Source organism: Rhinoderma darwinii, unplaced genomic scaffold, assembly GCF_050947455.1.
Source record: "Rhinoderma darwinii isolate aRhiDar2 unplaced genomic scaffold, aRhiDar2.hap1 Scaffold_647, whole genome shotgun sequence".
Taxonomy (NCBI): domain Eukaryota; kingdom Metazoa; phylum Chordata; class Amphibia; order Anura; family Rhinodermatidae; genus Rhinoderma; species Rhinoderma darwinii.
In genome coordinates, this window is record NW_027464203.1 from 124,250 (window position 1) to 141,655 (window position 17,406).

At 42.0% G+C, this 17,406-nt stretch overlaps 21 pseudogenes; all 21 read right to left on the reverse strand.

Moving 5' to 3' along the window:
• Positions 1–504: 504 nt before the first annotated feature.
• On the reverse strand, positions 505–621 carry LOC142727054 (5S ribosomal RNA; annotated as a pseudogene).
• Positions 622–1,252: 631 nt separating this feature from the next.
• Positions 1,253–1,369, reverse strand: LOC142727648 (5S ribosomal RNA; annotated as a pseudogene).
• Positions 1,370–1,810: 441 nt separating this feature from the next.
• LOC142727080 (5S ribosomal RNA) lies at positions 1,811–1,927 on the reverse strand (annotated as a pseudogene).
• A 627-nt stretch (positions 1,928–2,554) lies between these two features.
• Positions 2,555–2,672, reverse strand: LOC142726986 (5S ribosomal RNA; annotated as a pseudogene).
• A 67-nt stretch (positions 2,673–2,739) lies between these two features.
• On the reverse strand, positions 2,740–2,858 carry LOC142727533 (5S ribosomal RNA; annotated as a pseudogene).
• A 997-nt stretch (positions 2,859–3,855) lies between these two features.
• Positions 3,856–3,974, reverse strand: LOC142727235 (5S ribosomal RNA; annotated as a pseudogene).
• A 1,374-nt stretch (positions 3,975–5,348) lies between these two features.
• On the reverse strand, positions 5,349–5,465 carry LOC142727135 (5S ribosomal RNA; annotated as a pseudogene).
• Positions 5,466–6,092: 627 nt separating this feature from the next.
• LOC142727044 (5S ribosomal RNA) lies at positions 6,093–6,209 on the reverse strand (annotated as a pseudogene).
• Positions 6,210–7,770: 1,561 nt separating this feature from the next.
• Positions 7,771–7,887, reverse strand: LOC142727045 (5S ribosomal RNA; annotated as a pseudogene).
• A 69-nt stretch (positions 7,888–7,956) lies between these two features.
• LOC142727010 (5S ribosomal RNA) lies at positions 7,957–8,074 on the reverse strand (annotated as a pseudogene).
• A 626-nt stretch (positions 8,075–8,700) lies between these two features.
• Positions 8,701–8,817, reverse strand: LOC142727109 (5S ribosomal RNA; annotated as a pseudogene).
• A 255-nt stretch (positions 8,818–9,072) lies between these two features.
• Positions 9,073–9,189, reverse strand: LOC142727132 (5S ribosomal RNA; annotated as a pseudogene).
• Positions 9,190–9,630: 441 nt separating this feature from the next.
• On the reverse strand, positions 9,631–9,748 carry LOC142727620 (5S ribosomal RNA; annotated as a pseudogene).
• A 998-nt stretch (positions 9,749–10,746) lies between these two features.
• Positions 10,747–10,863, reverse strand: LOC142727078 (5S ribosomal RNA; annotated as a pseudogene).
• A 1,740-nt stretch (positions 10,864–12,603) lies between these two features.
• On the reverse strand, positions 12,604–12,720 carry LOC142727106 (5S ribosomal RNA; annotated as a pseudogene).
• A 999-nt stretch (positions 12,721–13,719) lies between these two features.
• On the reverse strand, positions 13,720–13,836 carry LOC142727136 (5S ribosomal RNA; annotated as a pseudogene).
• An 813-nt stretch (positions 13,837–14,649) lies between these two features.
• LOC142727102 (5S ribosomal RNA) lies at positions 14,650–14,767 on the reverse strand (annotated as a pseudogene).
• Positions 14,768–15,021: 254 nt separating this feature from the next.
• On the reverse strand, positions 15,022–15,138 carry LOC142727046 (5S ribosomal RNA; annotated as a pseudogene).
• A 630-nt stretch (positions 15,139–15,768) lies between these two features.
• On the reverse strand, positions 15,769–15,886 carry LOC142727121 (5S ribosomal RNA; annotated as a pseudogene).
• Positions 15,887–16,140: 254 nt separating this feature from the next.
• On the reverse strand, positions 16,141–16,257 carry LOC142727047 (5S ribosomal RNA; annotated as a pseudogene).
• Positions 16,258–17,256: 999 nt separating this feature from the next.
• Positions 17,257–17,373, reverse strand: LOC142727133 (5S ribosomal RNA; annotated as a pseudogene).
• Between the last annotated feature and the right edge of the window lie 33 nt (positions 17,374–17,406).

Here is a 17,406-nt window from a genome sequence, read left to right on the forward strand (position 1 = left end):
TTAAGCTGTGCAACTTCTGCGATCTGACGAGAGCAGGCACATTCAGCTTAGAATGGCCATTGACGTTAAATGCTTTAATCCATAGTCCTATTTAATCTATTGTGAAACAAAATCTAAACGACATAATAAAAAGTCAACCGCACCACGGATTCCCAGACAGTCTCCCACACTGGTACTAGCGAGGCCTTAAGCTGTGTAACTTCTGCGATCTAACGAGAGCAGGCACATTCAGCTTAGAATGGCCATTGGCATTAAATGCTTTAATCCATAGTCCTTTTTAATCGATTGTGAAACAAAATCTAAACGACATAAAAAAAAGTCAACCGCACCACGGATTCCCAGACAGTCTCCCACACTGGTACTAGCGAGGGCTTAAGCTGTGTAACTTCTGCGATCTGCCGAGAGCAGGGACATTCAGCTTAGAATGGCCATTGACATTAAATGCTTTAATCCATAGTCCTTTTTAATCGATTGTGAAACAAAATCTAAACGACATAATTAAAATTCAACCGCACCACGGATTCCCAGACAGTCTCCCACACTGGTACTAGCGAGGCCTTAAGCTGTGTAACTTCTGCGATCTGATGAGAGCAGGCACATTCAGCTTAGAATGGCCATTGACATCAAAAAAATGCTTTAATCCATAGTCCTTTTTAATCGATTGTGAAACAAAATCTAAACGACATAATAAAAAGTCAACCGCACCACAGATTCCCAGACAGTCTCCCACACTGGTACTAGCGAGGCCTTAAGCTGTGTAACTTCTGCAATCTGATGAGAGCAGGGACATTCAGCTTAGAATGGCCATTGCCATTAAATGCTTTAATCCATAGTCCTTTTTAATCGATTGTGAAACAAAATCTAAACGACATAATAAAAATTCAACTGCACCACGGATTCCCAGACAGTCTCCCACACTGGTACTAGCGAGGCCTTAAGCTGTGTAACTTCTGCGATCTGACGAGAGCAGGCACATTCAGCTTAGAATGGCCATTGACATTAAATGCTTTAATCCATAGTCCTTTTTAATCGGTTGTGAAACAAAATCTAAACGACATAATAAAAAGTAAACCGCACCACGGATTCCCAGACAGTCTCCCACACTGGTACTAGCGAGGCCTTAAGCCGTGTACCTTCTGCGATCTGACGAGAGCAGGCACATTCAGCTTAGAATGGCCATTGACATTAAATGCTTTAATCCATAGTCCTTTTTAATCGATTGTGAAACAAAATCTAAACGACATAATAAAAAGTCAACCGCACCACGGATTCCCAGACAGTCTCCCACACTGGTACTAGCGAGGCCTTAAGCTGTGTAACTTCTGCGATCTGACGAGAGCAGGTACATTCAGCTTAGAATGGCCATTGACATTAAATGCTTTGATCCATAGTCCTTTTTAATCGATTGTGAAACAAAATCTAAACGACATAATAAAAAGTCAACCGCACCACGGATTCCCAGACAGTCTCCCACACTGGTACTAGCGAGGCCTTAAGCTGTGCACCTTCTGCGATCTGACGAGAGCAGGGACATTCAGCTTAGAATGGCCATTGACATTAAATGCTTTAATCCATAGTCCTTTTTAATCGATTGTGAAACAAAATCTAAACGACATAATAAAAAGTCAACCGCACCACGGATTCCCAGACAGTCTCCCACACTAGTACTAGCGAGGCGTTAAGCTGTGTAACTTCTGCGATCTAACGAGAGCAGGCACATTCAGCTTAGAATGGCCATTGGCATTAAATGCTTTAATCCATAGTCCTTTTTAATCGATTGTGAAACAAAATCTAAACGACATAATAAAAAATCAACCGCACCACGGATTCCCAGACAGTCTCCCACACTGGTACTAGCGAGGCCTTAAGCTGTGTAACTTCTGCGATCTGACGAGAGCAGGCACATTCAGCTTAGAATGGCCATTGACATTAAAGCCCTTAATCCATAGTCCTATTTAATCTATTGTGAAATAAAATCTAAACAACATAATAAAAAGACAACTGCACCACGGATTCCCAGACAGTCTCCCACACTGGTACTAGCGAGGCCTTAAGCTGTGTAACTTCTGCGATCTGACGAGAGCAGACACATTCAGCTTAGAATTGCCATTGACATTAAATGCTTTAATCCATAGTCCTTTTTAATCGATTGTGAAACAAAATCTAAACGACATAATAAAAATTCAACCGCACCACGGATTCCCAGACAGTCTCCCACACTGGTACTAGCGAGGCCTTAAGCTGTGTAACTTCTGCGATCTGACGAGAGCAGGGACATTCAGCTTAGAATGGCCATTGACATTAAATGCTTTAATCCATAGTCCTTTTTAATCGATTGTGAAACAAAATCTAAACGACATAATAAAAATTCAACCGCACCACGGATTCCCAGACAGTCTCCCACACTGGTACTAGCGAGGCCTTAAGCTGTGTAACTTCTGCGATCTGACGAGAGCAGGGACATTCAGCTTAGAATGGCCATTGACATTAAATGCTTTAATCCATAGTCCTTTTTAATCGATTGTGAAACAAAATCGAAACGACATAATAAAAAGTCAACCGCACCACGGATTCCCAGACAGTCTCCCACACTGGTACTAGCGAGGCCTTAAGCTGTGTAACTTCTGCGATCTGACGAGAGCAGGCACATTCAGCTTAGAATGGCCATTGATGTTAAACACTTTAATCCATAGTCCAATTTAATTTATTGTGAAACAAAATCTAAACGACATAATAAAAGGTCAACCGCACCACGGATTCCCAGAGAGTATACCACACTGGTACTAGCGAGGCCTTAAGCTGTGTAACTTCTGCGATCTGACGAGAGCAGGGACATTCAGCTTAGAATGGCCATTGACATTAAATGCTTTAATCCATAGTCCTTTTTAATCGATTGTGAAACAAAATCTAAATGACATAATAAAAAGTCAACCGCACCACGGATTCCCAGACAGTTTCCCACACTGGTACTAGCGAGGCCTTAAGCTGTGTAACTTCTGCGATCTGACGAGAGAAGGCACATTCAGCTTAGAATGGCCATTGACGTTAAATGCTTTAATCCATAGTCCTATTTAATCTATTGTGAAACAAAATCTAAACGACATAATAAAAAGTCAACCGCACCACGGATTCCCAGACAGTCTCCCACACTGGTACTAGCGAGGCGTTAAGCTGTGTAACTTCTGCGATCTAACGAGAGCAGGCACATTCAGCTTAGAATGGCCATTGACATTAAATGCTTTAATCCATAGTCCTTTTTAATCGATTGTGAAACAAAATCTAAACGACATAATAAAAAGTCAACCGCACCACGGATTCCCAGACAGTCTCCCACACTGGTACTAGCGAGGCCTTAAGCTGTGTAACTTCTGCGTTATGACGAGAGCAGGCACATTCAGCTTAGAATGGCCATTGACGTTAAATGCTTTAATCCATAGTCCTATTTAATCTATTGTGAGACAAAATCTAAACGACATAATAAAAAGTCAACCGCACCACGGATTCCCAGACAGTCTCCCACACTGGTACTAGCGAGGCCTTAAGCTGTGTAAGTTCTGCGATCTGACGAGAGCAGGCACATTCAGCTTAGAATGGCCATTGACATTAAATGATTTAATCCATAGTCCTTTTTAATCGATTGTGAAACAAAATCTAAACGACATAATAAAAAGGCAACCGCACCACGGATTCCCAGACAGTCTCCCACACTGGTTCTAGCGAGGTGTTAAGCTGTGTAACTTCTGCGATCTAGCGAGAGCAGGCACATTCAGCTTAGAATGGCCATTGACATTAAATGCTTTAATCCATAGTCCTTTTTAATCGATTGTGAAACAAAATCTAAACGACATAATAAAAAGTCAACAGCACCACGGATTCCCAGAAAATCTCCCACACTGGTACTAGCGAGGCCTTAAGCTGTGTAACTTCTGCGATCTGACGAAAGCAGGCACATTCAGCTTAGAATGGCCATTGACATTAAATGCTTTAAGCCATAGTCCTTTTTAATCGATTGTGAAACAAAATCTAAACGACATAATAAAAAGTCAACCGCACCACGGATTCCCAGACAGTCTCCCACACTGGTACTAGCGAGGCCTTAAGCTGTGTAACTTCTGCAATCTGACGAGAGCAGGGACATTCAGCTTAGAATGGCCATTGACATTAAATGCTTTAATCCATAGTCCTATTTAATCTATTGTGAAACAAAATGTAAACGACATAATAAAAAGTCAACCGCACCACGGATTCCCAGACAGCCTCCCACACTGGTACTAGCGAGGCGTTAAGCAGTGTAACTTCTGCGATCTAACGAGAGCAAGCACATTCAGCTTAGAATGGCCATTGACATTAAATGCTTTAATCCATAGTCCTTTTTAATCGATTGTGAAACAAAATCTAAACGACATAATAAAAAGTCAACCGCACCACAGATTCCCAGACAGTCTCCCACACTGGTACTAGCGAGGCCTTAAGCTGTGTAACTTCTGCGATCTGACGAGAGCAGGCACATTCAGCTTAGAATGGCCATTGACATTAAAAGCCTTAATCCATAGTCCTATTTAATCTATTGTGAAACAAAATCTAAACAACATAATAAAAAGTCAACCGCACCACGGATTCCCAGACAGTCTCCCACACTGGTACTAGCGAGGCCTTAAGCTGTGTAACTTCTGCGTTATGACGAGAGCAGGCACATTCAGCTTAGAATGGCCATTGACGTTAAATGCTTTAATCCATAGTCCTATTTAATCTATTGTGAAACAAAATCTAAACGACATAATAAAAAGTCAACCGCACCACGGATTCCCAGACAGTCTCCCACACTGGTACTAGCGAGGCCTTAAGCTGTGTAAGTTCTGCGATCTGACGAGAGCAGGCACATTCAGCTTAGAATGGCCATTGACATTAAATGCTTTAATCCATAGTCCTTTTTAATCGATTGTGAAACAAAATCTAAACGACATTATAAAAAGGCAAACGCACCACGGATTCCCAGACAGTCTCCCACACTGGTACTAGCGAGGCCTTAAGCTGTGTATCTTCTGTGATCTGACGAGAGCAGGCACATTCAGCTTAGAATGGCCATTGATTGATGTTAAATGCTTTAATCCATAGTCCTATTTAATCTATTGTGAAACAAAATCTAAACGACATAATAAAAAGTCAACCGCACAACGGATTCCCAGACAGTCTCCCACACTGGTACTAGCGAGGCCTTAAGCTGTGTAACTTCTGCGTTATGACGAGAGCAGGCACATTCAGCTTAGAATGGCCATTGATGTTAAATGCTTTAATCCATAGTCCTATTTAATCGATTGTGAAACAAAATCTAAACGACATAATAAAAATTCAACCGCACCACGGATTCCCAGACAGTCTCCCACACTGGTACTAGCGAGGCCTTAAGCTGTGTAACTTCTGCGATCTGACGAGAGCAGGCACATTCAGCTTAGAATGGCCATTGACGTTAAATGCTTTAATCCATAGTCCTATTTAATCTATTGTGAAACAAAATCTAAACGACATAATAAAATATCAACCGCACCACGGATTCCCAGACAGTCTCCCACACTGTTACTAGCGAGGCGTTAAGCTGTGTAACTTCTGCGATCTACCGAGAGCAGGCACATTCAGCTTAGAATGGCCATTGACATTAAATGCTTTAATCCATAGTCCTTTTTAATCGATTGTGAAACAAAATCTAAACAACATAATAAAAAGGCAAACGCACCACGGATTCCCAGACAGTCTCCCACACTGGTACTAGCGAGGGCTTAAGCTGTGTAACTTCTGCGATCTGACGAAAGCAGGCACATTCAGCTTAGAATGGCCATTGACATTAAATGCTTTAATCCATAGTCCTTTTTAATCGATTGTGAAACAAAATCTAAACGACATAATAAAAAGTCAACCGCACCACGGATTCCCAGACAGTCTCCCACACTGGTACTAGCGAGGCCTTAAGCTGTGTAACTTCTGCGATCTGACGAGAGAAGGCACATTCAGCTTAGAATGGCCATTGACGTTAAATGCTTTAATCCATAGTCCTATTTAATCTATTGTGAAACAAAATCTAAACGACATAATAAAAAGTCAACCGCACCACGGATTCCCAGACAGTCTCCCACACTGGTACTAGCGAGGCCTTAAGCTGTGTAACTTCTGCGATCTGACGAGAGCAGGCACATTCAGCTTAGAATGGCCATTGACATTAAAAGCCTTAATCCATAGTCCTATTTAATCTATTGTGAAACAAAATCTAAACGACATAATAAAAAGTCAACCGCACCACGGATTCCCAGACAGTCTCCCACACTGGTACTAGCGAGGCCTTAAGCTGTGTAACTTCTGCGTTATGACGAGAGCAGGCACATTCAGCTTAGAATGGCCATTGATGTTAAATGCTTTAATCCATAGTCCTATTTAATCTATTGTGAGACAAAATCTAAACGACATAATAAAAAGTCAACCGCACCACGGATTCCCAGACAGTCTCCCACACTGGTACTAGCGAGGCCCTAAGCTGTGTAAGTTCTGCGATTTGACGAGAGCAGGCACATTCAGCTTAGAATGGCCATTGACATTAAATGCTTTAATCCATAGTCCTTTTTAATCGATTGTGAAACATAATCTAAACGACATAATAAAATGTCAACCGCACCACGGATTCCCAGAAAGTCTCCCACACTGGTACTAGCGAGGCCTTAAGCTGTGTAAGTTCTGCGATCTGACGAGAGCAGGCACATTCAGCTTAGAATGGCCATTGACATTAAATGCTTTAATCCATAGTCCTTTTTAATCGATTGTGAAACAAAATCTAAACGACATAATAAAAAGGCAAACGCACCACGGATTCCCAGACAGTCTCCCACACTGGTACTAGCGAGGCCTTAAGCTGTGTATCTTCTGTGATCTGACGAGAGCAGGCACATTCAGCTTAGAATGGCCATTGATTGACGTTAAATGCTTTAATCCATAGTCCTATTTAATCTATTGTGAAACAAAATCTAAACGACATAATAAAACATCAACCGCACCACGGATTCCCAGACAGTCTCCCACACTGTTACTAGCGAGGCGTTAAGCTGTGTAACTTCTGCGATCTACCGAGAGCAGGCACATTCAGCTTAGAATGGCCATTGACATTAAATGCTTTAATCCATAGTCCTTTTTAATCGATTGTGAAACAAAATCTAAACAACATAATAAAAAGGCAAACGCACCACGGATTCCCAGAAAGTCTCCCACACTGGCACTAGCGAGGCCTTAAGCTGTGTAACTTCTGCGATCTGACGAAAGCAGGCACATTCAGCTTAGAATGGCCATTGACATTAAATGCTTTAATCCATAGTCCTTTTTAATCGATTGTGAAACAAAATCTAAACGACATAATAAAAAGTCAACCGCACCACGGATTCCCAGACAGTCTCCCACACTGGCACTAGCGAGGCCTTAAGCTGTGTAACTTCTGCGATCTGACGAAAGCAGGCACATTCAGCTTAGAATGGCCATTGACATTAAATGCTTTAATCCATAGTCCTTTTTAATCGATTGTGAAACAAAATCTAAACAACATAATAAAAAGTCAACCGCACCACGGATTCCCAGACAGTCTCCCACACTGGTACTAGCGAGGCCTTAAGCTGTGTAACTTCTGCGATCTGACGAGAGAAGGCACATTCAGCTTAGAATGGCCATTGACGTTAAATGCTTTAATCCATAGTCCTATTTAATCTATTGTGAAACAAAATCTAAACGACATAATAAAAAGTCAACCGCACCACGGATTCCCAGACAGTCTCCCACACTGGTACTAGCGAGGCCTTAAGCTGTGTAACTTCTGCGATCTGACGAGAGCAGGCACATTCAGCTTAGAATGGCCATTGACATTAAAAGCCTTAATCCATAGTCCTATTTAATCTATTGTGAAACAAAATCTAAACGACATAATAAAAAGTCAACCGCACCACGGATTCCCAGACAGTCTCCCACACTGGTACTAGCGAGGCCTTAAGCTGTGTAACTTCTGCGTTCTGACGAGAGCAGGTACATTCAGCTTAGAAGGGCCATTGATGTTAAATGCTTTAATCCATAGTCCTATTTAATCTATTGTGAGACAAAATCTAAACGACATAATAAAAAGTCAACCGCACCACGGATTCCCAGACAGTCTCCCACACTGGTACTAGCGAGGCCCTAAGCTGTGTAAGTTCTGCGATTTGACGAGAGCAGGCACATTCAGCTTAGAATGGCCATTGACATTAAATGCTTTAATCCATAGTCCTTTTTAATCGATTGTGAAACAAAATCTAAACGACATAATAAAAAGGCAACTGCACCACGGATTCCCAGACAGTCTCCCACACTGGTACTAGCGAGGCGTTAAGCTGTGTAACTTCTGCGATCTAACGAGAGCAGGCACATTCAGCTTAGAATGGCCATTGACATTACATGCTTTAATCCATAGTCCTTTTTAATCGATTGTGAAACAAAATCTAAACGACATAATAAAAAGTCAACCGCACCACGGATTCCCAGAAAATCTCCCACACTGGTACTTGCGAGGCCTTAAGCTGTGTAACTTCTGCGATCTGACGAAAGCAGGCACATTCAGCTTAGAATGGCCAATGACATTAAAAGCTTTAATCCATAGTCCTTTTTAATCGATTGTGAAACAAAATCTAAACGACATAATAAAAATTCAACCGCACCACGGATTCCCAGACAGTCTCCCACACTGGTACTAGCGAGGCCTTAAGCTGTGTAATTTCTGCGATCTGACGAGAGCAGGCACATTCAGCTTAGAATGGCCATTGACGGTAAATGCTTTAATCCATAGTCCTATTTAATCTATTGTGAAACAAAATGTAAACGACATAATAAAAAGTCAACCGCACCACGGATTCCCAGACAGTCTCCCACACTGGTACTAGCGAGGCGTTAAGCTGTGTAACTTCTGCGATCTAACGAGAGCAGGCACATTCAGCTTAGAATGGCCATTGACATTAAATGCTTTAATCCATAGTCCTTTTTAATCGATTGTGAAACAAAATCTAAACGACATAATAAAAAGTCAACCGCACCACGGATTCCCAGACAGTCTCCCACACTGGTACTAGCGAGGCCTTAAGCTGTGTAACTTCTGCGATCTGACGAGAGCAGGGACATTCAGCTTAGAATGGCCATTGACATTAAATGCTTTAATCCATAGTCCTTTTTAATCGATTGTGAAACAAAATCTAAACGACATAATAAAAATTCAACCGCACCACGGATTCCCAGACAGTCTCCCACACTGGTACTAGCGAGGCCTTAAGCTGTGTAACTTCTGCGATCTGACGAGAGCAGGCACATCCGGCTTAGAATGGCCATAGACGTTCAATGCTTTAATCCATAGTCCTATTTAATCTATTGTGAAACAAAATCTAAACGACATAATAAAAAGTCAACCGCACCACAGATTCCCAGACAGTCTCCCACACTGGTACTAGCGAGGGCTTAAGCTGTGTAACTTCTGCGATCTGACGAGAGCAGGCACATTTAGCTTAGAATGGCCATTGACATTAAAAGCCTTAATCCATAGTCCTATTTAATCTATTGTGAAACAAAATCTAAACAACATAATAAAAAGGCAACCGCACCACGGATTCCCAGACAGTCTCCCACACTGGTACTAGCGAGGCCTTAAGCTGTGTAACTTCTGCGTTCTGACGAGAGCAGGCACATTCAGCTTAGAATGGCCATTGACGTTAAATGCTTTAATCCATAGTCCTATTTAATCTATTGTGAAACAAAATCTAAACGACATAATAAAAAGTCAACCGCACCACGGATTCCCAGACAGTCTCCCACACTGGTACTAGCGAGGCCTTAAGCTGTGTAAGTTCTGCGATCTGACGAGAGCAGGCACATTCAGCTTAGAATGGCCATTGACATTAAATGCTTTAATCCATAGTCCTTTTTAATCGATTGTGAAACAAAATCTAAACGACATAATAAAAAGGTAACCGCACCACGGATTCCCAGACAGTCTCCCACACTGGTACTAGCGAGGCCTTAAGCTGTGTATCTTCTGTGATCTGGCGAGAGCAGGCACATTCAGCTTAGAATGGCCATTGACGTTAAATGCTTTAATCCATAGTCCTATTTAATCGATTGTGAAACAAAATCTAAACGACATAATAAAAAGTCAACCGCACCACGGATTCCCAGACAGTCTCCCACACTGGCACTAGCGAGGCCTTAAGCTGTGTAACTTCTGCGATCTGACGAAAGCAGGCACATTCAGCTTAGAATGGCCATTGACATTAAATGCTTTAATCCATAGTCCTATTTAATCTATTATGAAACAAAATCTAAACGACATAATAAAAAGTCAACCGCACCACAGATTCCCAGACAGTCTCCGACACTGGTACTAGCGAGGCGTTAAGCTGTGTAACTTCTGCGATCTAACGAGAGCAGGCACATTCAGCTTAGAATGGCCATCGACATTAGATGCTTTAATCCATAGTCCTTTTTAATCGATTGTGAAACAAAATCTAAACGACATAATAAAAAGTCAACCGCACCACGGATTCCCAGACAGTCTCCCACACTGGTACTAGCTAGGCCTTAAGCTGTGTAACTTCTGCGATCTGACGAGAGCAGGCACATTCAGCTTAGAATGGCCATTGACATTAAAAGCCTTAATCCATAGTCCTATTTAATCTATTGTGAAACAAAATCTAAACAACATAATAAAAAGTCAACCACACCACGGATTCCCAGACAGTCTCCCACACTGGTACTAGCGAGGCCTTAAGCTGTGTAACTTCTGCGTTCTGACGAGAGCAGGCACATTCAGCTTAGAATGGCCATTGACGTTAAATGCTTTAATCCATAGTCCTATTTAATCTATTGTGAAACAAAATCTAAACGACATAATAAAAAGTCAACCGCACCACGGATTCCCAGACAGTCTCCCACACTGGTACTAGCGAGGCCTTAAGCTGTGTAAGTTCTGCGATCTGACGAGAGCAGGCACATTCAGCTTAGAATGGCCATTGACATTAAATGCTTTAATCCATAGTCCTTTTTAATCGATTGTGAAACAAAATCTAAACGACATAATAAAAAGGCAACCGCACCACGGATTCCCAGACAGTCTCCCACACTGGTACTAGCGAGGCCTTAAGCTGTGTATCTTCTGTGATCTGACGAGAGCAGGCACATTCAGCTTAGAATGGCCATCGACGATAAATGCATTAATCAATAGTCCTATTTAATCTATTGTGAAACAAAATCTAAACGACATAAAACATCAACCGCACCACGGATTCCCAGACAGTCTCCCACACTGTTACTAGCGAGGCGTTAAGCTGTGTAACTGCTGCGATCTACCGAGAGCAGGCACATTCAGCTTAGAATGGCCATTGACATTAAATGCTTTAATCCATAGTCCTTTTTAATCGATTGTGAAACAAAATCTAAACGACATAATAAAAAGTCAACCGCACCACGGATTCCCAGAAAGTCTCCCACACTGGCACTAGCGAGGACTTAAGCTGTGTAACTTCTGCGATCTGACGAAAGCAGGCACATTCAGCTTAGAATGGCCATTGACATTAAATGCTTTAATCCATAGTCCTTTTTAATCGATTGTGAAACAAAATCTAAACAACATAATAAAAAGTCAACCGCACCACGGATTCCCAGACAGTCTCCCACACTGGTACTAGCGAGGCCTTAAGCTGTGTAACTTCTGCAATCTGACGAGAGCAGGCACATTCAGCTTAGAATGGCCATTGACGTTAAATGCTTTAATCCATAGTCCTATTTAATCTATTGTGAAACAAAATGTAGACGACATAATAAAAAGTCAACCGCACCACGGATTCCCAGACAGTCTCCCACACTAGTACTAGCGAGGCGTTAAGCTATGTAACTTCTGCGATCTAACGAGAGCAGGCACATTCAGCTTAGAATGGCCATTGACATTAAATGCTTTAATCCATAGTCCTTTTTAATCGATTGTGAAACAAAATCTAAACGACATAATAAAAAGGCAACCGCACCACGGATTCCCAGACAGTCTCCCACACTGGTACTAGTGAAGCCTTAAGCTGTGTAACTTCTGCGATCTGACGAGAGCAGGCACATTCAGCTTAGAATGGCCATTGACATTAAAAGCCTTAATCCATAGTCCTATTTAATCTATTGTGAAACAAAATCTAAACAACATAATAAAAAGTCAACCGCACCACGGATTCCCAGACAGTCTCCCACACTGGTACTAGCGAGGCCTTAAGCTGTGTAACTTCTGAGATCTGACGAGAGCAGGGACATTCAGCTTAGAATGGCCATTGACATCAAATGCTTTAATCCATAGTCCTTTTTAATCGATTGTGAAACAAAATCTAAACGACATAATAAAAATTCAACCACACCACGGATTCCCAGACAGTCTCCCACACTGGTACTAGCGAGGCCTTAAGCTGTGTAACTTCTGCGTTCTGACGAGAGCAGGCACATTCAGCTTAGAATGGCCATTGACGTTAGATGCTTTAATCCATAGTCCTATTTAATCTATTGTGAAACAAAATCTAAACAACATAATAAAAAGTCAACCGCACCACGGATTCCCAGACAGCCTCCCACACTGGTACTAGCGAGGCCTTAAGCTGTGTAACTTCTGCGATCTGACGAGAGCAGGTACATTCAGCTTAGAATGGCCATTGACATTAAATGCTTTAATCCATAGTCCTTTTTAATCGATTGTGAAACAAAATCTAAACGACATAATAAAAAGGCAACTGCACCACGGATTCCCAGACAGTCTCCCACACTGGTACTAGCGAGGCGTTAAGCTTTGTAACTTCTGCCATCTAACGAGAGCAGGCACATTCAGCTTAGAATGGCCATTGACATAAAATGCTTTAATCCATAGTCCTTTTCAATCGATTGTGAAACAAAATCTAAACGACATAATAAAAAGTCAACCGCACCACGGATTCCCAGAAAGTCTCCCACACTGGTACTAGCGAGGCCTTAAGCTGTGTAACTTCTGCGAACTGACGAAAGCAGGCACATTCAGCTTAGAATGGCCATTGATATTAAATGCTTTAATCCATAGTCCTTTTTAATCGATTGTGAAACAAAATCTAAACGACATAATAAAAAGTCAAACGCACCACGGATTCCCAGACAGTCTCCCACACTGGTACTAGCGAGGCCTTAAGCTGTGTAACTTCTGCAATCTGACGAGAGCAGGGACATTCAGCTTAGAATGGCCATTGACATTAAATGCTTTAATCCATAGTCCTTTTTAATCGATTGTGAAACAAAATCTAAACGACATAATAAAAATTCAACCGCACCACGGATTCCCAGACAGTCTCCCACACTGGTACTAGCGAGGCCTTAAGTTGTGTAACTTCTGCGATCTGACGAGAGCAGGCACATTCAGCTTAGAATGGCCATTGACGTTAAATGCTTTATTCCATAGTCCTATTTAATCTATTGTGAAACAAAATCTAAACGACATAATAAAAAGTCAACCGCACCACGGATTCCCAGACAGTCTCCCACACTGGTACTAGCGAGGAGTTAAGCTGTGTAACTTCTGCAATCTAACGAGAGCAGGCACATTCAGCTTAGAATGGCCATTGACATTAAAAGCTTTAATCCATAGTCCTTTTTAATCGATTGTGAAACAAAATCTAAACGACATAATAAAAATTCAACCGCACCACGGATTCCCAGACAGTCTCCCACACTGGTACTAGCGAGGCCTTAAGCTGTGTAACTTCTGCGATCTGACGAGAGCAGGCACATTCAGCTTAGAATGGCCATTGACGTTAAATGCTTTAATCCATAGTCCTATTTAATCTATTGTGAAACAAAATCTAAACGACATAATAAAATATCAACCGCACCACGGATTCCCAGACAGTCTCCCACACTGTTACTATCGAGGCGTTAAGCTGTGTAACTTCTGCGATCTACCGAGAGCAGGCACATTCAGCTTAGAATGGCCATTGACATTAAATGCTTTAATCCATAGTCCTTTTTAATCGATTGTGAAACAAAATCTAAACGACATAATAAAAAGGCAACCGCACCACGGATTCCCAGAAAGTCTCCCACACTGGCACTAGCGAGGCCTTAAGCTGTGTAACTTCTGCGATCTGACGAGAGCAGGCACATTCAGCTTAGAATGGCCATTGACATTAAATGTTTTAATCCATAGTCCTTTTTAATCGATTGTGAAACAAAATCTAAACAACATAATAAAAAGTCAACCGCTCCACAGATTCCCAGACAGTCTCCCACACTGGTACTAGCGAGGGCTTAAGCTGTGTAACTTCTGCGTTCTGACGAGAGCAGGCACATTCAGCTTAGAATGGCCATTGACGTTAAATGCTTTAATCCATAGTCCTATTTAATCTATTGTGAAACAAAATCTAAACGACATAATAAAATGTCAACCGCACCACGGATTCCCAGACACTCTCCCACACTGGTACTAGCGAGGCCTTAAGCTGTGTAAGTTCTGCGATCTGACGAGAGCAGGCACATTCAGCTTAGAATGGCCATTGACATTAAATGCTTTAATCCATAGTCCTTTTTAATCGATTGTGAAACAAAATCTAAACGACATAATAAAAAGGCAAACGCACCACGGATTCCCAGACAGTCTCCCACACTGGTACTAGCGAGGCCTTAAGCTGTGTAACTTCTGCGATCTGACGAAAGCAGGCACATTCAGCTTAGAATGGCCATTGACATTAAATGCTTTAATCCATAGTCCTTTTTAATCGATTGTGAAACAAAATCTAAACGACATAATAAAAAGTCAACCGCACCACGGATTCCCAGACAGTCTCCCACACTGGTACTAGCGAGGCCTTAAGCTGTGTAACTTCTGCGATCTGACGAGAGAAGGCACATTCAGCTTAGAATGGCCATTGACGTTAAATGCTTTAATCCATAGTCCTATTTAATCTATTGTGAAACAAAATCTAAACGACATAATAAAAAGTCAACCGCACCACGGATTCCCAGACAGTCTCCCACACTGGTACTAGCGAGGCCTTAAGCTGTGTAACTTCTGCGATCTGACGAGAGCAGGCACATTCAGCTTAGAATGGCCATTGACATTAAAAGCCTTAATCCATAGTCCTATTTAATCTATTGTGAAACAAAATCTAAACGACATAAAAAAAGTCAACCGCACCACGGATTCCCAGACAGTCTCCCACACTGGTACTAGCGAGGCCTTAAGCTGTGTAAGTTCTGCGATCTGACGAGAGCAGGCACATTCAGCTTAGAATGGCCATTGACATTAAATGCTTTAATCCATAGTCCTTTTTAATCGATTGTGAAACAAAATCTAAACGACATAATAAAAAGGCAAACGCACCACGGATTCCCAGACAGTCTCCCACACTGGTACTAGCGAGGCCTTAAGCTGTGTATCTTCTGTGATCTGACGAGAGCAGGCACATTCAGCTTAGAATGGCCATTGATTGACGTTAAATGCTTTAATCCATAGTCCTATTTAATCTATTGTGAAACAAAATCTAAACGACATAATAAAACATCAACCGCACCACGGATTCCCAGACAGTCTCCCACACTGTTACTAGCGAGGCGTTAAGCTGTGTAACTTCTGCGATCTACCGAGAGCAGGCACATTCAGCTTAGAATGGCCATTGACATTAAATGCTTTAATCCATAGTCCTTTTTAATCGATTGTGAAACAAAATCTAAACGACATAATAAAAAGGCAACGGCACCACGGATTCCCAGAAAGTCTCCCACACTGGCACTAGCGAGGCCTTAAGCTGTGTAACTTCTGCGATCTGACGAAAGCAGGCACATTCAGCTTAGAATGGCCATTGACATTAAATGCTTTAATCCATAGTCCTTTTTAATCGATTGTGAAACAAAATCTAAACGACATAATAAAAAGTCAACCGCACCACGGATTCCCAGACAGTCTCCCACACTGGCACTAGCGAGGCCTTAAGCTGTGTAACTTCTGCGATCTGACGAAAGCAGGCACATTCAGCTTAGAATGGCCATTGACATTAAATGCTTTAATCCATAGTCCTATTTAATCTATTGTGAAACAAAATCTAAACGACATAATAAAAAGTCAACCGCACCACGGATTCCCAGACAGTCTCCCACACTGGTACTAGCGAGGCCTTAAGCTGTGTAACTTCTGCGATCTGACGAGAGCAGGCACATTCAGCTTAGAATGGCCATTGACATTAAAAGCCTTAATCCATAGTCCTATTTAATCTATTGTGAAACAAAATCTAAACGACATAATAAAAAGTCAACCGCACCACGGATTCCCAGACAGTCTCCCACACTGGTACTAGCGAGGCCTTAAGCTGTGTAACTTCTGCGTTATGACGAGAGCAGGCACATTCAGCTTAGAATGGCCATTGACATTAAATGCTTTAATCCATAGTCCTTTTTAATCGATTGTGAAACAAAATCTAAACGACATAATAAAAAGGCAACCGCACCACGGATTCCCAGACAGTCTCCCACACTGGTACTAGCGAGGCGTTAAGCTGTGTAACTTCTGCGATCTAACGAGAGCAGGCACATTCAGCTTAGAATGGCCATTGACATTACATGCTTTAATCCATAGTCCTTTTTAATCGATTGTGAAACAAAATCTAAACGACATAATAAAAAGTCAACCGCCCCACGGATTCCCAGAAAATCTCCCACACTGGTACTTGCGAGGCCTTAAGCTGTGTAACTTCTGCGATCTGACGAAAGCAGGCACATTCAGCTTAGAATGGCCATTGACATTAAAAGCTTTAATCCATAGTCCTTTTTAATCGATTGTGAAACAAAATCTAAACGACATAATAAAAATTCAACTGCACCACGGATTCCCAGACAGTCTCCCACACTGGTACTAGCGAGGCCTTAAGCTGTGTAACTTCTGCGATCTGACGAGAGCAGGCACATTCAGCTTAGAATGGCCATTGACGGTAAATGCTTTAATCCATAGTCCTATTTAATCTATTGTGAAACAAAATGTAAACGACATAATAAAAAGTCAACCGGACCACGGATTCCCAGGCAGTCTCCCACACTGGTACTAGCGAGGCGTTAAGCTGTGTAACTTCTGCGATCTAACGAGAGCAGGCACATTCAGCTTAGAATGGCCATTGACATTAAATGCTTTAATCCATAGTCCTTTTTAATCGATTGTGAAACAAAATCTAAACGACATAATAAAAAGTCAACCGCACCACGGATTCCCAGACAGTCTCCCACACTGGTACTAGCGAGGCCTTAAGCTGTGTAACTTCTGCGATCTGACGAGAGCAGGGACATTCAGCTTAGAATGGCCATTGACATTAAATGCTTTAATCCATAGTCCTTTTTAAT